The sequence below is a fragment of the Thermobia domestica genome, chromosome 16, assembly GCF_964235325.1.
Source record: "Thermobia domestica chromosome 16, izTheDome1.hap1.1, whole genome shotgun sequence".
Lineage (NCBI taxonomy): Eukaryota > Metazoa > Arthropoda > Insecta > Zygentoma > Lepismatidae > Thermobia > Thermobia domestica.
In genome coordinates, this window is record NC_137469.1 from 139,095,660 (window position 1) to 139,115,871 (window position 20,212).

General features: G+C 36.0%; 1 long non-coding RNA gene across 2 annotated transcripts in view; it reads right to left on the bottom strand.

The window, feature by feature from the left end:
- Positions 1 to 221: 221 nt before the first annotated feature.
- Positions 222 to 20,212, bottom strand: part of LOC145672812 (uncharacterized) — a 38,361-nt gene continuing 18,370 nt past the window's right edge. For both annotated transcript variants that reach the window (XR_014128674.1, XR_014128673.1), the window contains exons 2-3: positions 17,785 to 17,967; positions 222 to 1,854 (exon numbers count right to left, since the gene is read on the bottom strand). This is a non-coding gene — a long non-coding RNA (uncharacterized LOC145672812). The remainder of the gene's footprint in view (positions 1,855 to 17,784; positions 17,968 to 20,212) is intronic.

A 20,212-nucleotide genomic window follows, 5' to 3' on the forward strand; every position in this document is an offset into this window, starting at 1 on the left:
ACAACTTGTGCGTGGGTTTTCTCGGGCTTCTCCCGTTTCTTCCTATCTTTTTTTATTCATCTCTCATCATCATCGTCTCCTTCAGCCTAACCGGCATAATCGTGGGACGTAAAACTAAAAAATTTCATTACATTTCTCATTTCATTGTAAATAATTATGTCCAATACATTGAATTTTTAGAAAATCCTAAAATATGTTTTATCAATTTCTGAATTTATTTCACTACTAATTTGCAAGCAAACAAATAGCACTACATATATAGATTAAGGGTACACCCATCTTTCACTTAAATTTGTGCTGATTGGTCAAAATTACTAACATATTCAATCACTACTGTCTATCTTCTGTCAGCTTCTGGCATTTTAAGATTTCAAGGAAACTTATCATTAGATTTAGAGAAATCCACGGATGCTCCAGATCCAGATATTACGGCTCCAATTAAGGTTCTAGAAAGTTAACTCCTTCTTGAAATTTGTGCAGCTCGTTTCTTGGAGTGGACAATGAGCGCTCAGCACACACTTATTCCCCCACGCACTATTACCAGCTTCTTCAGCTTTGGAAAAATTCGAGATCTGGTTAGGACGCTTAGACAAGATCATCTTCCCAAGAAACTTTCCTAACATATTCAATCACTACTGTCTATCTTCTGTCAGCTTCTGGCATTTTAAGATTTCAAGGAAACTTATCATTAGATTTAGAGAAATCCACGGATGCTCCAGATCCAGATATTATGGCTCCAATTAAGGTTCTAGAAAGTTAACTCCTTCTTGAAATTTGTGCAGCTCGTTTCTTGGAGTGGACAATGAGCGCTCAGCACACACTTATTCCCCCACGCACTATTACCAGCTTCTTCAGCTTTGGAAAAATTCGAGATCTGGTTAGGACGCTTAGACAAGATCATCTTCCCAAGAAACTTTCCTAACATATTCAATCACTACTGTCTATCTTCTGTCAGCTTCTGGCATTTTAAGATTTCAAGGAAACTTATCATTAGATTTAGAGAAATCCACGGATGCTCCAGATCCAGATATTACGGCTCCAATTAGGTTCTAGAAACTTAACTTCTTTTTCAAGTACCTGGAGCTCTTTTCTACGAATGGACAATGACGCTCAGCACACTCATATTTCACAAGCCATCTTTCACTTCAATTTGTGCTGATTGGTCAAAATTACTAACATATTCAATCACTACTGTCTATCTTCTGTCAGCTTCTGGCATTTTAAGATTTCAAGGAAACTTATCATTAGATTTAGAGAAATCCACGGATGCTCCAGATCCAGATATTATGGCTCCAATTAAGGTTCTAGAAAGTTAACTCCTTCTTGAAATTTGTGCAGCTCGTTTCTTGGAGTGGACAATGAGCGCTCAGCACACACTTATTCCCCCACGCACTATTACCAGCTTCTTCAGCTTTGGAAAAATTCGAGATCTGGTTAGGACGCTTAGACAAGATCATCTTCCCAAGAAACTTTCCTAACATATTCAATCACTACTGTCTATCTTCTGTCAGCTTCTGGCATTTTAAGATTTCAAGGCAACTTATCATTAGATTTAGAGAAATCCACGGATGCTCCAGATCCAGATATTACGGCTCCAATTAGGTTCTAGAAACTTAACTTCTTTTTCAAGTTCCTGGAGCTCTTTTCTTCGAATGGACAATGAGCGCTCAGCACACACTTATTCCCCCACGCACTATTTCCAGCTTCTTCAGCTTTGGAAAAATTCGAGATCTGGTTAGGACGCTTAGACAAGATCATCTTCCCAAGTAACTCCATGTCAAGTATTCCATCCTTCGTGTGAGGCATCTTGTCTTCTAACGTCTTCATTCGTTCTTCAGCATCAGCCAGATGGAACTGCAAAGAAGGAATTTTGATGATGAAGAAAGAAACAACCAAGTATATGTAGCAATTAGCAAGTAATATGTGCTAACTAACAAAAAATTCTACAATTATTGCATAGTAACTACGACCACAATGGATAATGGTTTAGTATTATTTACTAAAGGAATGGTCATTTTCTTGTAATAATCCGTAATACATTTTTACAAGTGATTTGAAAAAAAAAGTTCAAAATGTTAAAACAAAATACATTTTAATGTAATATTAAAATTTTTAAGAATTATTGTTTAAAATAAGTATTTTCTCCAGTGTAATAAATCTGTTTTACACCCCCGTCCGAACCTCAGAAAGTTACTTCCAACACCAATACTACAGCTGTTTTATCAAAATTATAATTTAACATTTTAGAAGAAAAAGAGAAATTAGTTTATTGATTTAAAAGTCATGATTTATGTCTCAAAAGCTCGCTGAATTTTGAAAGATGCGAATAGTAAATATGTTAGCAGCTAACTTATTAAGCATAAACGAACATAGATAAATCAAATTAAAACTTATTCACTGTAATCAAATGTTATCAAGATTTCTAACGAATGTTTTAAATTTGTTATTTGTATCTATGAATCCAGTGCCAAGTAAAATATAATTATTTCACTCCAGAAAATGAGATAATCTCGTTTTTTCATATTGATAATTTATCTGTTGATGAGTAACATGGCTAAAACTATGTTTGCGTAAATCAAGTTCGGGGCCTCCAACTGCTTAAGCCTCTTGTTTATTTCTATGTTTGCCTTTAAGTAAAGATTTACAAGTCAATTAGTGCATTTATCAGAATCTTCATACGATGACGTTATTATTGAATTCTATTATCTCAACATTTCTGGACAATTGAGGAATTGAAAGTACTAAAAATAGTATCTGATACTACCCAGGCTGACTAGATATCAGTTCGTCAACGTTATGATATAGAAAGACTCCGCCTTGAAGAGTATGAGTTCGTTTGTGTGCCTGATAATGCATGAGGAGAGCAAAAGTAGTGCTTATTTTCTTAGGGTTAAGTTCCAAAGTTGGGCGTCCGTTTCCAGCAAAATTTTTAAAATTTACAGGAAAGATATGGATAATTTGATCGTTTGTGTGCTTGATAATATATAAGAGTCTCGAAAAATCTGTTTATTTGTTATATATAAGCGGTTATAAACATGAGACTATACGGAGAGCGGAGGGAACTACTTGTAAGGTAACCGAACAGATGGATTGTGGGAAAGAAACGAGCATTTATGTTATCAACATGGCGAATGTACAAGGGCAATGAACTAACAGTTTTAACATTTGTGAAGCAATACGTTGATAACAAGCAAAATCTTTTAAAAATTTGTGAAGAGCACTGATTAATGAACCTAATAACAAATTGCAGAAAGTGTGGAAAGGAGATAACAGCGAAAAAACGTGGCGAAAGCGGACGCCCAACTTCGGAATAAATGCCTTTTCTTATATGAGCGGTTCTAAATATGGAACTATTTGGCAAACGGAGGGAACTACTTGGCGCAAGGTTACTTCATGGTACGATTATGGGCATGTAATGAGCATTTGTTTTGTAAACATGGCTGGTGATAGTCAGGAAAATCTATTAAAAGTACCGTAAGTAGAAGTCATGGTTTAATAAGTCTAAAAATAAATTGTAGAAAATGCGTTAAGCAAATAACTGTAAAGAAACGTGGAGGAAGTTATACTTTTCAATGTAACGGAAAGTAACATAACCAACATGGAGGCAAGGTTCTAGAACACAGGTACCCCTTCTAATTTAGCTGTAATAAAGACAGAAAACAATGTGCCTTGCGTAGCTGTAACCCGCCTTCACTCGCTAACGCTCGCTCGGTAATATTATGTGAATTAAATTTTAAACTTTTGTACACAAAGAAACCAATTATTACGCTTTTAGCCAAAAACTAGGCTAATGGCCAACTTCGGAATAAATGCCTAAAATAAAGTCTACAGTTCAATGATTGTTTGAAGAAGATGAAGATTATGCTGTGTGTGTGGCGGATGTGACAAAACGTTTGGGCGGGGATTCTTGCGGACCACCTACTTGGGCCAATACTTCTGCCACAGTGTCTCAATAGACAGGCTTATCTGGATTTTCTGCGGAACACTCTGCTATGAAACTTGAAGATGTGCCACTCCAAGTACGACGGTGTGGTGATGCATGATGGAGCTCCAGCCCACTTCCGACGTCCCGTCCGCCAATATCAAAATACCACATTCCCGGGGATGGATTGGTCGGGGAGATCCTGTTGCATGGTCTGCCCAGTCACCTGACCTGAACCCCTTCGACTTTTACTTGTGGGGACACGCAGGCCTGTAACCAGCCCAAAAATGTAGGGGGGCGGCTGAAGTTATGGGGCTCGATGCAACTATATTATAGTTCATCGCCATATTATAGTTCATTTGCCAGTCTACTGTGAAAATTTTAGGGGGGCAGCCAAAATTTAGGGGGGACGTCCCCCCTAGATTCTCCCTGGATACGGGCCTGGGGACACGCGAAAAGTCTCGTGCATGTCGAGCCCCTTCCTGATCTCCAGAAACTTCAACAACATATCCGTATACCATTTGACGAACTTCGGTTGCAAGATGGACGAATGGAGCGGGTTCGGCAATCCATGATGTGACGAGTTGCTGGATGCATTGGCAAGCAGGGAGAGCGCTTCCAACATCTATAAAGTTTGCAGACCTAAGAACAACATCTATGGCATGCAATAAGGTATTGTACGAATGCATGTTTCAATACAAATGTTTGCCTTATGTAGTGGTCTTTCACATTTCATAGTTTCTACTTCTTACACACTATTTTCATCTGTGTTACGACTAATTCCCATGTCTACGCGTTGTAGTTGTGTACATAATATGCTGCTTCTATTCATTTCAAATGACTCCCCCTCTCAGGTCTGGTCACTCAAGAACATATTTTTGTTATTACGTAACGCCTGCCTACGGTTAGTTATGCAACTCCACATAGCAAATGTAAATTCCTGCGCCATATTGATAATGTTGGCGATATGACATTTCGGCCAATAAATCATTGCTTACTATTCGTCTAGCCGTCGAACCGTTCACATTGGAACCCATTTTTCGGCAGAAACTTTCCGGGGATTCTTCACTTCCTTTGGGGACTACATTGCACACGAATGTCACGCTTGCAGCATAGGCATTTTTGGATAGAGCAAGTTCGGTTTCTTTGACGTGACCTTGCCGCATTAGCTCATCATTCAGGATAGTAGAGATATGGAGCTTTCAAGTTAATATTCCCACGCCTTCGGCAACCTGTAGCGCCCAAACCATTGATCGGCTCGCATTTGTTCTCAAGACGTTATACTCGTACGGGTGTTCGGAATCACTTGCTGAAGTTTTTCAACGTAGTTCCGTTCCCCCTATGTCTGTCTCTCTCTCTCTCTCTATCTCTATCTATCTATCTATCTATCTATCTATCTATCTATCTATCTATCTATCTATCTATCTATCTATCTATCTATCTATCTATCTATCTATCTATCAGTGGCGGTTTCTCTTAATGTTTGCATGTTTGTACAAACCTACTTCCAATATTTTCATTTTTTATTTGTGCTAAATCACTTTTCATTCTATTGTCAACATCATCTTTTCTTAAACAAGTACGTTTGAAACGAGGCTGGCTAGTTGCTTTCTGTTTGAAAGTTTGCCAAACTCTCCCAGCTTTAACAGCTTCTGGGCCATTGCGGGACTGCGCAGTAAGAGGGGGGTTATCACGCTATGCATTGCCTCATAAGACTCCATATGCTTGCACATCTTTTGCAAACAAATCTACCAAACAAAAACAGCCTTTCCAAAACATGACGCTTTGGAACTGGAACTTCACCACCGTCCCTCCCCCTGCAGTATTGGGTTCACACGGTTCTCGCCTGTTCTTTGTGACAATGTTGCGTACCGTAACCAAGTCGCTACAGAGGGGGAAAAAAACCTTGCACCTTGCCTAAATGCGAGATTGCCAAGAGGTCATAACTATTGGTTCTGTCAACCAAGTAAGGTCAAGGCAGCTATGGAGACAGTAAAGGCGACCCCGTGAAGAGTGAAGACAAATTGAAGGTGTCGATATTTAATACACTCGTATCTGAATAAGTAGAAATATGGCAGCATAGATACGTTTTCCTTTTCAAGTGTGCATGGGTGAATGAGAAAATTGGAGAACAGTTTTTAGAGAAAGGGCGTTAATTGGGGAAGTTGTGTGTGTATACCGGTTTTTGTTGTTCATTGGAATATTGTTGCTGTAATTGCATAATTACGTGTCTGTCCCTGATATACGTACGTGAACTAGCAATGCAGTAGCAATGAATTATGTAACGCCTCTGTTGAATTACCCGTTTTCAAAAAGAACTTCAGAAGCAAACCTACTTGTGAAAGACATCGGAAGACCAATTTCGACTCTCAACATAACGCAAGTAATTATAAATCCGAAACGAACATTTACAAGGAAGTTAAATCTCAACTTGTACGAACAGCGTAAGTGGTTATGTGAATGTGAAATTAAAAATGCTTTGTTTTGTTTTCCCTGTTTGTTGTTCGGGGAGGAGGAAGATGCATGGGGTAAAAAAAGGGGATATCCAGCATCTGCACGACAATAAATAAATAAATAAATAAATAAATCGTTAGGTCATATAAGACAAGTTCTGATCTCACTGTGTTGGGAAACGTCAATATTGCTGCTCAACTAAATGCTGGTTATAGGCGGTCCATTGAGAATCACAACCAAAAAGTGAAAATGAAATGAAATGGAATCTTTAAGTTTTACGTTCCATGGTTATGCCGGTTAAGTTAAAGGAGACGGTGATGATGAGAGATGAGTGAAATGGTGGAATGAAGAAAGTGGGAGGAAACGGGAGAACCCCGAGAAAATCCACGAGCACGGTGTTTGTCCACCACAAAGTCCACATGGCGCGAGCTGGGATCGAACCAGGGACTCCAAGCACCAGAGGTGAACGCTCTACCACTGAGCCACCGCACCCTCAATCGAAAAGTAATGCAAAACAGGTACGTGCTCAATATAATCATCAATTGCATTTGGTTTCGTAGCACCTTCGAATTGGCTTTAAGAGGACATGATGAAAAACAGACTTCTTCAAATCGAGGCGTTTTTCGTAGATTAATTAATTTCAGTGCAGAACTTGACAGCGCTCTCAAGAGTCATTTAGAAACCGCAATAATTTTCAAGAGTACGTCAAAAATCATACAAAATGAGCTTCTCCATTGCATGCTTGAAGCATGCCATGAAGTAATCGCTATTATTTATACTATCAGTGGCGTATTTAGGGGGCTTCCAGGCTTAAGCCCCCCAAAAAATCTTAATTACTATAGTAAAGTATATGAAATATCTTACAGAATTTTCACATTCTCAGGCAAAGCCCCCCGAAACAAAATCGTAAATACGGCACTGCTATTATTATTATTATTATTATTATTATTATTATTATTATTATTATTATTATTATTATTATTATTATTATTATTATTATTATTAAACTATTATTATTTATAATAATAATAGTAATAATAATGAAAAAGGAGATGTCCTCTATATTGCACCACCTAAAATTCAAAGCACGAGCCGCCACTGCTATCTATCTGAAGGCACAAATTTGAAAAAATGGTCAATGGTCTTTTTCGGGATATTTTCCAATATCTCCCGAATGTACGGATTCAGATTCGATTTCCAGTGGGAGTTCATGTAGTTGGGATCCCACCTCAAGCTGTAGATAAACACGAACTTTAAGTCAAAGAGCATGTGTACCACATAATTTGAAAGCCTGTTTCGTTCTAAATACAATGATTTACGAACCATAGGCCAAAGATAATTCTTTTTTGAGCAGGAGGCTTCTGAATACTTTTTTAAAAATTACTTGATTGATTTGTTTATTTTGATACACTTTTATATCTTCATGTTCGCTGTCCATCTTGTGAAGAAACTCGGCAAATGTATGGTCTACAACATGTGGTATTTTTTGAGGTACCTTTCGTGCAGATATCTGACTGTGGAACCACGACAGGAGGGTTAAAATGTTGAACAAGTATTTGCCATAAATAATTCAGTTTGTTTCTCTCTTTCGTGAATTTATAGATCCATGACTCAGATGTTTGATATCAAAGAAACTATTGATTCATTCCGAAGTTAACGACATACTAACTGTAAATCAATCGACGGTAGTTAGGGTACACATAGCAGCTTCCTTAACTGAATTTTTTTTAAAAAAATATATAATTTCCCCTCTATTACGAACTTCATACAGGGACCACGGTGGCTCATTGGTAGTGCGCTTATCACTGGTGCATGGCATTCCTGGTTCGATCCCTGGTAAGTAAAGATGTTTGATTTACTATTTTTATATAAAGTATTAAATAATAAAATTGACTGTCCAGAGCTACTCACGAAAGTATATCTGAGCGTTCCAGCAGGCAGAACAAGACCAGGGAATACTGGTATATTTTTCTGTCAAAGGGCACGAACAAATATTCTAAGCTAATCTCCGTTGTGGAGAATATGTGACTCCTACAATTAATTAAGTCACAAAACTGATGTTTTAGATATATTCAGTATGTCAGAATATGTATTTAGAAACAGGATTATTATCGAGTACATGATACTCGAAGTGAAGTGATTAATTGTACGGATAAATGTATATATGTCTATGTATGTATTATACGACACTATAATTAGGCATCAAGCCTGTTGTGTTGTTTTCTAAATAAATAAATAAAATAATTAAAAAAGTAAGTTTGTAGTGGGGAAGCTCTGTTCGTGAGTTTTCTCCGGGTATTCCTGTTTCCTCCCACTTCCTCTTGCCACCAATTCTTCCATCATCATTCACTTGCCTTAATCATCTTCTCCCTTAGCGAAATAAGCATATGCGTCGGACGTTAAACTCATGTTTCATTTTATTTTTTTTAACTTCATATAGGTTCGATTTTTTTAAATTTTTATTATTTTAATACTCACTACCCATATAATTCAAAACAAGCCTCCAGTTGAGGACCTCCACAACCTTAGTCCCGCTAAGAGAGTGCAATAATAATAATAATAATAATAATAATAATAATAATAATAATAATAATAATAATAAAAATCGCAAATATTCTACACAAATTCCCTACTTGATTCCAAATTAGAAGATTGTGACTAATAAGTACTAAGTAATATCATATGAAAGTCTGGTTCAATCTGAACTATGATTTCCTTTTAAATAACAAGAAGCAGTAGGAATTACCGAGTGCTATGAGTATACCACGGGAAGGAATTTGGTTAGTATAGCGTGATATTTTTTAATTAACATTGACAGCACTGGTTTAAGTAGAGAGATTAGAGTGGGGATGGGATATATATTATTGGGACGCTTAGGTGGCTGCAGAAAACTGCCTTTCACTAACTATTACCGTTTTACTCCATAGCAATCAACGTTAAAACCGGAAGAAGTTGATTTATTCCAGTGTCTGTTTGAATAAAGGTATTATGAGGGAAGATGGCACCTATTCTTAAAACGCTAAATCGATTAAAAATAACTTCTTGCTGTCTCTTATCTTTCCGGATCTACATAAATCAATATTGAAACCGGAAGTTATACTGGATTTTTATCACTTCCCGTTTCGGTATAGAGTTATGGATGGAGATACTTAATCAAATTGCAAACACTGCTTCTATTCTATTTAATACCGCTTTTGGTCTATTGTGATCCAAGTTAATCATGAATTTTGCCACTTCCGGTTTAAATATTATCTCAATCAACAAATTCAGTTCTTAACTTTTGACCCTCCACATCCTGGTCAAAATTTGTAACGATCCATCAAGTACTTCATGAGATTTTTTTTTTTTTGTCTCCTGGACGGTCGGAAACACGGACAGACAAAGAAATATACAAATTAGTTGTGGTAGCAGTGGCGTATTTACGATTCTGTTTCGAGAGGGGCTTTGCCAAATTTATTCCTGGAAATGTGAAGATTCTGCAAGATAGCTCATTTACTTTAAAATAGTAAATAACATTTTGGGAGAGGGGGCTTAAGCCCGGAAGCCCTTCTTAAATACGCCACTGTTGTGGTAGTATATATGAAAACACTAAATAAGTTTATTTCTTATTAATAGAGAGAGAGAAAGAGAGAGAGAGAGAGAGAGAGAGAGAGAGAGAGAGAGAGAGAGGGAGAGAGAGACGCAAAATTAACAAACCATGTTGACTTTGATACAGAATGTGATCGCATTCTTTTTCAGCATCCAGGTTGTATAAGATTTGACCTGTAGTTTTAAAAGGGATTCAAGGCATACTGGCGCTGAAGGATTTTTTTTTAAAATAATCTATATGCTAATCAAAATTTCAGATCTCCAATGTCCAAGTCAAATTATGGATGTCCTATTCTGGTTAATCAGACTCAATTTAAATCATTGTCATTAGAGACGTACGTAGGGACTAGGTGCTGCAGGTCCTAAGCTCTTCCCCCGAAATCCTGACGTTTACTTGTAAATTTATTTTAATTTTAGGGATGCTTTTACAAATTTTAATAGAAAATTTTCTTTTGTTGATATATTTAAAAGAAATTTGGACGTCCAAAGGTTGGACCCGTTCCGAAATAAATTCCTTCGTAAGTACCTGAGTGGCATTTAATATTACTAAATTGAAAAAAATTAAAACTATGAGATTAATGATGTAAAATTGCAAATATATATAAATAATACAGTTTGTGAATTGTTTTAAAATTTTACATAATTGACTAAAATCTTCTGTGTCCGTTGAATAAAAGCGAAACGTCTCACTGTATTATTTCCGCGTAATCAAACTAATTATTGTAGGCAAGGTAAAACTGTTACTAACGTTTTATATTAATCAAGCTAGTTGTCATGTCCAAGCCCTCGGCCTTCTGAACAGTGTGCGCTATAGGTTAAAAATATGTTTAATTATGAACTCTAATTATTGATTTAATGTTCTTTTTCTATTACTTTGCCGACTAATCGACATGTGGTTACACAAAAATAGGTGTTCGTATGGGAGACGTTAGAAAAAGAATATTTTTCAGACTTCACAAACAAAATATATTTGTATTACTCAAGATTTGTTAATGTATTATTTTTTTTAAAAAAAATATGTACTATTAACGAGATAAAACGAAAAACATACCATTACCAAAAGAAAGATGATAGAAATTGTACTTCCTTCCGTTTAAAAGTAGAATTTTGCAAAGACGCTGGAGCACTTGTCCATTTATTTTTAATGGGGATTTCATATACTGAGTTTCGTCTCCCTAACTTAAATCTTAAGCGGGAGCATTGGAGTATAACGTACCCCATTGTTAATCGTTACAATGTGACATTTTTTTTTTTTTTTTTTTTTTTAGGATTTCAACTGCCACTCGAGATATTTCTGCATTGTCCAAATGGCCGCAAATATCTACCGAAACCTGAAATGAGTTTGCGTGTGATGTTTTTTCCTTACAACTTGCTTTATTACAAAAACGATATCCCACTTACGGCCACTTATTTGTGAGTCACTTATTATATATATATATATATATATATATATATATATATATATATATATATATATATATATATATATATATATATAAAAGACCCAAAAAGAAAAATGTTTATTTACATATCTTCCGGTCCTCTTCGCCGTTCAATATTTGTTCAATATTTGTTCAAACAATAAATGTTCAATATTTTTCTAAAGCGACTGAATAATAGAGGATGATGACCCTACATAGCCTAAAGATTTCTTCAAGTATGTAAAAACAACTTTAAAATAAATAAACTATATCTATATAGTATCTTCTGGTCGCGCATCGCTGTAAAAAAAAATTGTAAAATTTGCGAGTTTCGCAAAATTTGAGATTTTGACGTTTTTCTTCTTTTCTTAAAACAAATAAGATAAGAATGCTACTCATCAATAAGTAATGGCTGTACTTGGAGTTCCACTACCCAACCAGCTATCCAATGATTAGGGTGTATTATTTACAATTGTATTTACACATTTATAATTTCACATAACTCGTCCCCTACAAATGTCCATTTTTCCCTTTATTTTTGTCTATTACTAATTATTTTAAACTCTCGTTTATGCGGGAGCTCTGTGATAAAGTGTTCACTTCTGGTGCATGTGGTCCTTGGTTCGATTCCAGCTCGCGCCAAGTGAGCTTTGTGGTGGACAAACAGCGTGTGGGTGGATTTTCTAGGGATTCTCTGGTTTCCTCCTACTTTCTTCATTCCACCATTTCATTCATTTCTCATCATCACCGTCTCCTTTAGCTTAGCCGGCGTAAGCGTTGGACATAAAACTTAAAGATTTCATATTTTCTTATTGGTGTAAAAATGTAGGCCTGGATGATCTCAACAATAATGTAGCTCTGATGAAGCCGTCTCTAGCACTGTGTTCACACACAATACCAGTTATTGAAATTGAACCTATCAATTATGTGATTCCTGAAGTAGACAGGCAGATACTAAGCAAAGACCAACGATATTTAATAGACATATCAAAAGTTATCCAGTTAGGACAATGCTCTGAAGACTTTTCAGTTCGTGATTCTGGCCCTTTCTCACATTCAAGATGGCTCACTACAGCTAACAGAATCCGTGGCTAAATCTTAAAAAAAAGAAAAGAAAGAAAAAGAAAAGAAACAGCGTACGCGCCTTTGGCGCTGGAGACCCGGGTTCGATTCCCTGCGGTTTGGATTCCACTTTAATCACTAGGTTCACGTCTCACATAGCCTCGCTGCTGAAAAGGGACGTTAAACTCAAAATCAGCTCAACCAACTAGCCATCAAATGGTTAGGGTATATTATTTACAATTGCATTTACACATTTATAATTTCACATAACTCGTCCCCTACAAACTTCCATTTTCCCCTTAATTTTTGTGTATTACTAATAATTTTAAACTCTCATTTATGCGGGAGCTCAGCGATAAAGCGTTCACTTCTGGTGCATGGGGTCCTTGGTTCGATTCCAGCTCGCGTTAAGTGAGCTTTGTGGTGGACAAACAGCATGTGGGTGGATTTTCTCGGGATTCTCTGATTTCCTCCCACGTTCTTCATTCCACCATTTCATCATTTCTCATCATCACCGTCTCCTTTAGCTTAGCCAGCATAACCATGGGACGTAAAACTTAAAGATTTCATTTTTTTCTGATTTATGTGAAAATGTAGGCCTAGATGATCTTGACAATAATTTAGCTCTGATGAAGCCGTCTCTAGCACTGTGTCCACACACTCTACCGGAAGCTTCCGTCACAAGTTTAACGCATCTTTCGGCAGCATGAGTATGACATAGGAACTTCTTGAAATTCATAACTGGTTTAATGTTTGCTTATAAACTGTCTTATTAAGTCATTAGTCAATGCTCTTAATAAAGGAGAAGTATGATTACAAGTATCCCATTGTTTTATTTCGGTGAAATCTTTAGCTACAAAGTTCATGCGTGGCAAAAATGCCTAATAGGATCACTTTCAAAAGCTGCTTTCCTTGCTTTCAAAAGTCGTCTCTGCCTAAGCTCTCGAATGTGGTTTCTGTTATCAATGATCATCGCCTGCAAATTTTCGGGATGAGCAAAGTAAGCATTCCGTTCTATCATATAACGGGGACTACAACTTATTTCAGCTCTTCTGGCAAAATTCCGCGTTTTCTGAATGGTCTCGTAAGCATGGAATGGATGGCTGGTTGGGTAGTGGAACTTCAAGTACAGCCATTACTTCGTGATGAGTAGCATTCTTATCTTACTTGTTTTAAGAAAAGAAGAAAAACATGTCAAACCCTCAAATTTTGCGAAATTCGCAAATTTTGCAATTTTTTTTTTACAGCGATGCGCGACCAGAAAATACTATATAAATATAGTTTATTTATTTCAAAGTTGTTTTTACATACTTGAAAAAACCTTTAAGCTATGTAGTGTCATCATCCTCTATTATTTAGTCGTTTTAGAAAAATATTGAAAATTTATTGTTTTTACCGGATTTTTAAAATTTCAACGGCGATGCGGGACTGGAAGATATGTAAATAAAAAATTTTTCTTTTTAGGTTTCTTCTTGTTACTAATCAACGGCAACTTTTGCGCACTATAGCGTTCTGGAAATAGAAAAATGATTTTTTTTCGAACCACCCTAATATATATACATATTTGGGCGGAGCGAAAAATCACTTTTTTATATATAAAAAACGCAATAGTGTGGAATGCGGAAAAGTTGTCAATTGATTTTAATAAAATACTAGTTTCGATTCCGGCGGAACTGATTCCTCGAGAAACCTGTTCTTGGAGATCCGATTTTCAGAACCAATTCCGGAACCGGTTCCAGAACCGAATCTTAGGAACCAGTTCCAGACCTGGATCTAAAAACCCGGTTCCAGAACCGGATCATAGAACTGGTTCCAGACCTGGATCCGAAAGCCCCCAAAGAACCGTAAAGGAGGCACAAAGTTTACCTTCAAAACACTGAAAGGAGACTACGCGCTTGTGCCCTCCCCGCGCAGACCCGTTTGTGCCCTCCCGAAAAACAGGTCCACCCGTGAGTGTTTAGCCAAATGAGTTTACCAGTTACATAGTTTGTTTAGGCAAATCTGGACATCCTATAAAATACTGTAAAAATTTCGTCGCTGAAATCGAATATCTACGGGTAGCAAATCGCCGAAAAAGATGTGTCTTAATAGGTTATGAAAACCTGCCGTACACACCACTCTTTTGTGTTTCTACGATAAATGTACAAAAGTATTACAGATACCTACATTTCTTAACTTAAGTAATATTTAAAATTTAAGAAATATTTTTTGCATGATTTAGGCACATTTGGAATCACACAATAGCCAATTTGATCAAAATGCCAACCTACTTAATACAAAATATATATTTATTCTGTACCTGTCTGCTTGTTTCAGTGAAACGACCCAGAACTCACGACAAGAACGTGGGTGCAGGTCGGATCCCTCCCATGCCCACCCTACCATCCATACACGTATTTTCAAAATTAGATCTTTTGTTCTTTTCAGAGCATAGTTTGCCTTTGTTTCTACTTTTGAGTTTGCAGATAGGGGTTTTAGTCTGGTAAAACCATCTCTGCCACAAACTGCTATAGGTGCGTCTGTTACAACTTTCACGCAGCGTTCTGTACTCTTAATGTGACAGAAATATTTCAAAGTTCTTTTTATGCCTTGTTGTTCACGTTTATTACTGTATATTTCATGTTCTTTGTTGGAAAAGAAGACAGCGCTTGAGGATGCGTCACTTCAACTGATTTCCAATTAAAAAGGTCTGTGTAATCGTTTGAATTGAAATTGAGCTTTGGTAGCATTTTTTTTAACATGTGACTCATTGTCTACTTTAGGTGGTCTTCCTCGTTTCTTTTTCCTACTTTTGCTACTGTCATTATCTGTACTATTCTCGTTCCTAGCCTTTTCCCTTACAATGACTATCTTTCTCCATGCCTCTTTTCTGACGTGAAGTCTGTCATTGTGAACCATAGAAAGCAATATATTCTCCAGGTGTGCGAAATACAGTTATTATGAATCACTTAATGAACCAATTGCCGCTCCTTTTGTGGTATGTATCTTGAAGAAGGTCTCATTAGTCACACATATTTAGCTCCATTTTTACAAGTAGAGTATCTTTTTACTGAAAACCAGAGACCTCCTGTCTCTTTTCTGCATAGAGTTTGATCTTTAAGACCATCAAAGTACAAGCCTCTTTGGCCATTAGCACTTACATTTGTCATATATTTTCTCTTTCTCGACGGATTTCTGAGCTATCATCTGGCCAGCATTCTTTGGATCAATTATTCCAAAAGATTGCAATGTAGCTGTTGCTATCAAAGCAGTTGCACGATCAGATGTTCCAAATCGGTCTGCCAGCATAATGAGAAGTCTAAGGACATGTCGTTGCTGCTTGCTTCTTTTTTTTTTTCTAATATCCTGTTGTTTCGCAAAGTAATCATCAACACTTGACTCATCGCAATCAGAAGCTAATGTCTGGTGTTGAGTTGAGTTGAATTTAACGTCCCGTTCAGCAGCGAGATATATGAGACGTGGACCTTCTGATTAACGTGGAATCTGAGCTCCCCTCCGGATGATGTCTGGAGTTCATTAGAAGTACTCGTTTGTGATATGTAAGAAGATTGTTGGCGGGTGGTCTCTCGTGATTTCCTTTTAGTGCGTATGATTAGTTGTAAAGTCACGTCGTAGTCAACTCCCTCTATTCTGTCTAGTCATGTTGTTCTCTGAACTTGCAGAAATGTCCACCCTTTTTAGGTACTTTCTTTCTCAATTCACATGAGCACGTGGGAAGTTCATGACATTTACAGGAACATATATCAAAGAACTTTGTTTAATTTGTTTAAATATATTCATTTTTTTCTGGAAATTAGCAGAAGCTTTCGTTTTCTTCTTAGATTAAAAAAAAAATCTTGTATACCTTCCGTGCAAGGCAAGTAGAAGCTGAACTATACGTTCTAACGACACAGTAGGCATGGAAGTCTTGTCCTAAACAGATTTCACACCCTGAGCAACGTCTCTCGCCACCTTCTTTACAGATCGATCATACCCTTTCTCATGCTTTTTAAGCTCTACCAGCTGAAAATAATGCTTCATTTCATCTAATTTTGTGGGCGATTGTATACCTGAAAGTTCAGCTGAATGTCCAAACACGGGGTAAGTCGTCTTGAATCTTGTTCTTATCTTCGGCATTGTTAGTTTCAATATTGATATAAAATACAGATCTCATAATATTACATAAAGTTTAATTTACAGTACACAAACAAACTGTTTATACACTTATCAACTACGTACAACGAAATAAACACTGAAACACAATGTTAACACCGCAAAATTACCTTGAAAAGGTCGTCTTCCACTCTCGAACAAAGTTATAAAATACTTACGTTGTTTCTTTTCAATACTGGTACTATCAATTGGATTAGTTCAAATTAAATTCTTACGCAGGGAGAAAGGTAAGCTCTATAAAGTAGTATGAGAATTTTTTTAAAAGGAAAAAGTGTGTTGAAGGAAAAATTATAATGAACAATGAACACTTTTATCGGCGTATTAATTCAATGCTAGAACCTTATATGAAACCACAAGTACAGTAGATGATATACAATACTTTGTTTTACTAAAATGGGCTATCCTAAGGTTCCAAATCTGCCTAAATTATCTGGAAATTATTTCTTCAATTTTATAGACTGCTTAAGTTAAGAAATATAGGTAATATTTTTGTTCATTTATCATAGAAACACAGGAGAGTGGTGTGTACTTCGGGTTTGCATACCTTATAAAGACACAAAATCTGTTTTGGCGATTCGTCACCCGAAGATGCTCGATTTCAGCGACGAAATTTTTACAGTATTTTATCAATATGAATTGACAACTATTCCTAACTATTGTATTTTCGATATATGAAAAAGTGATTTTTCGCTCGGCCCTAATATATATATGACACATTACTTCATATATGTTCACCCTGGGTGCAATGTGGCGTATTATTTCATTGATGAGATCTGTAGAAATACGAAATAATTTTCTAAATAAATTTTCAGCAAAGTTTCAAGGATTCCCACGGTCAACAAATGGTATCGGTCTTTGTATTCGATTATTTTCAATTTCATAAAGAAAGAAAAAAAAAACTATATTAATCTTTTTGTTGGTTGTGAGTTTCAATCTCTTTATCCTCTATACTGTATACTTGAACAAAGTTGTTTCTCTTTACCTGCTTACGAAAAAGTCTAAAGTGATTATTACTTCCGAATAACTATGATGCAGCACCTATACATCATGCTCCTGAACGTCGTTGACTAGGGCCTTTGAATATATTATAAATTTACATAAGGAAATTAAAACTACATTTCTGATTAAAATACGTTTTTATGATTAGTATAATTTCTGACTTATCAAGGAAAAGAGAAGTCTTACCATTGGATATTTATTTAGAAATGGCCCTAGTTGGTTTAAACAGGTGAGTTTGATAACTATGTACAGATGACCAGGCTGTAAAGATGTTTTCGTCTTACTCGTTCCAATTCGTGTGAAATTCCAATATAAGTGCTCATACGAGTCACGGATAAAGGTCTTCCAGTGAATTAGTAAATATGCAACCTGAAACAGTTATTAATAATTTGTTAGCATTTGTAATGTAAATTTGAAATATATTTTCAAACAGTTGTTCATTTATATCGTTATACTAAACATTTAATTGTGGTTAAAATGATTGTATTTAATTTGCAAGAGCCAGTTTAAAGTTATTACTTAACCCTTTCCACTACGATTTATTTTATGATAAACAGAGCGACTATCTCCAATATTAAATCATTTAATTCCTTTCGTTGCATCAAATTTCTTGAAATATAAGTTATAAACGTGCATTATAGATGGGTGGGGTGATGCTACAATAGTTTAGATTTTATGATTAGTGTAGCTCATCAGGTGCGATTTGGCACCGGAAGGCCATGACGATCTAGACTCGTCGTTTCAGTGCAAGGGTTTAAGATGTTTAAGCAGATAAAAACAAATCACAATATAAATGTTATATACTATACTAACAATATAGACGTTTTTACTAAAAACTAAAAATATCTACAAACAATGTGTGTGCATTTAATTTCACTTTTTTCAAACAACTTAGAGTTGTTACTGAATTCTCTGGGCCTTATGCAGAGTCGTTTTGACACGTGATTAGTGCCATACTAAAGAGTTCGACTAACATATGTTTCCAGCAGTAGTCATGCCTTTAGTATGACACTAATCATGCGTCAAAATGACTCTGCATAAGGCGGTCTATGTCTATGTGCCTGTCTGTCTGTTATTTACGATTTTGTTTTTCAATTTTGAACCCTGCATTCGATAGAGCATCAAAAACTATCTGAGAAAGTGATTAAGATTTTCGCGTCACTCTTACCGTTCCCGAGATATTGGCCAAAAGATGGCCGATTTCCAGACATTTAAGGAGCCATATATCGAAAACCGTAAGTCATAAAGAGATTATATTGGTGCTGATCAACACCTACGAGGATGGTAAATATTTTGGTACGAAATAGTAACAGGTGGCCACTGTCCAACTGCCCACTGGTTTGGGCAGTGGCCAGTTGTTCAGTGGCCATCAATTAATATCGGTATTAAAATGTTTACCATTTCCTTAAATATTGATCAACTCCAATATCATCTCTATGACTTACCGCTCTCGTGATATTGGCCAAAAATTGTCGATTTCCAGATATTTAAGGAGCCATATCTTGAGAATCATAAGTCACGCATCATATTGGTATTGATCAATACCTAAGAGAATGGTGAACTGTTTGATACCAAATAGTAACCGGTGGCTACTGATCAACTGGCTACTGGCCAACAGGCCACCGTTCCCCAGATATTGGCCTAAAAAGTTGGAATTTCAGGAGATTTAAGGAGCCATATCTCGGGAACTGTAAGTCATACAGAGAGGATATTTTGCGAATTTTGCAAGAAACAGTACAAGGTGCAGATAAAAAGATTTACTTTTACATCTAGGAACGACCACAATTATTCTTCCCGCTCCATCTCTCCGTTCTTTTCAACTTCGTTCTGGCAATGCTTTTGGAGCATTCTCAACTGGTTGATATACTAAACTTAGATTTTGAGATATATTTAAGTGTTATCTCTTGTATGATAGCACAATTACCTCCAGACTTAAAATCCTAGTCCTTCGCAGCTTATTGGGTTATGAGATATTGCTCTATTCATACTCATGGAAGACATGTGGGTTTGAGAGGTCATTTTCCTTTTTAATCTATTACTTTTTCCTTGTCACTAATGAAAGATTGATTCTGCATTTCGTGTTAATGCAAGTAAATAAATAAAAATAGAAATATAATAGAATATTTTAATGTATACTACCACACCAATATTTTAATGTTTCAGTGTCGTACACTATATTTTTATTGTTCTGTTCTATCCACAGCAAGAAACTATGTAAATCATTACTGTAACATAAGTTGTAACTGAAATATATTTTTAAAAATACACAATATGCATCGCTTTAAATTATTAAGATTAATGAATTGTTTTTTCTACTTAATTATTTATTCATTTTTCCTACCCATTTTTTCCATTTTTCTTGACGGTACTTCCTTTCATTTCGCCTATCAACTTTGTTTCAATAATTCATAAAGATAAGAATATTAATTAACTAGAAGCACCGGCGCAAATCTGCCTTCAACATTGGGGGGGGGGGAGCGGGTAAGACCGTTCCCAGATATATATATATATATATATATATATATATATATATATATATATATATATATATATATATATATATATATATATATATATATATAAGCGATGTTCAAAATATTTATGAAGTTGAAAA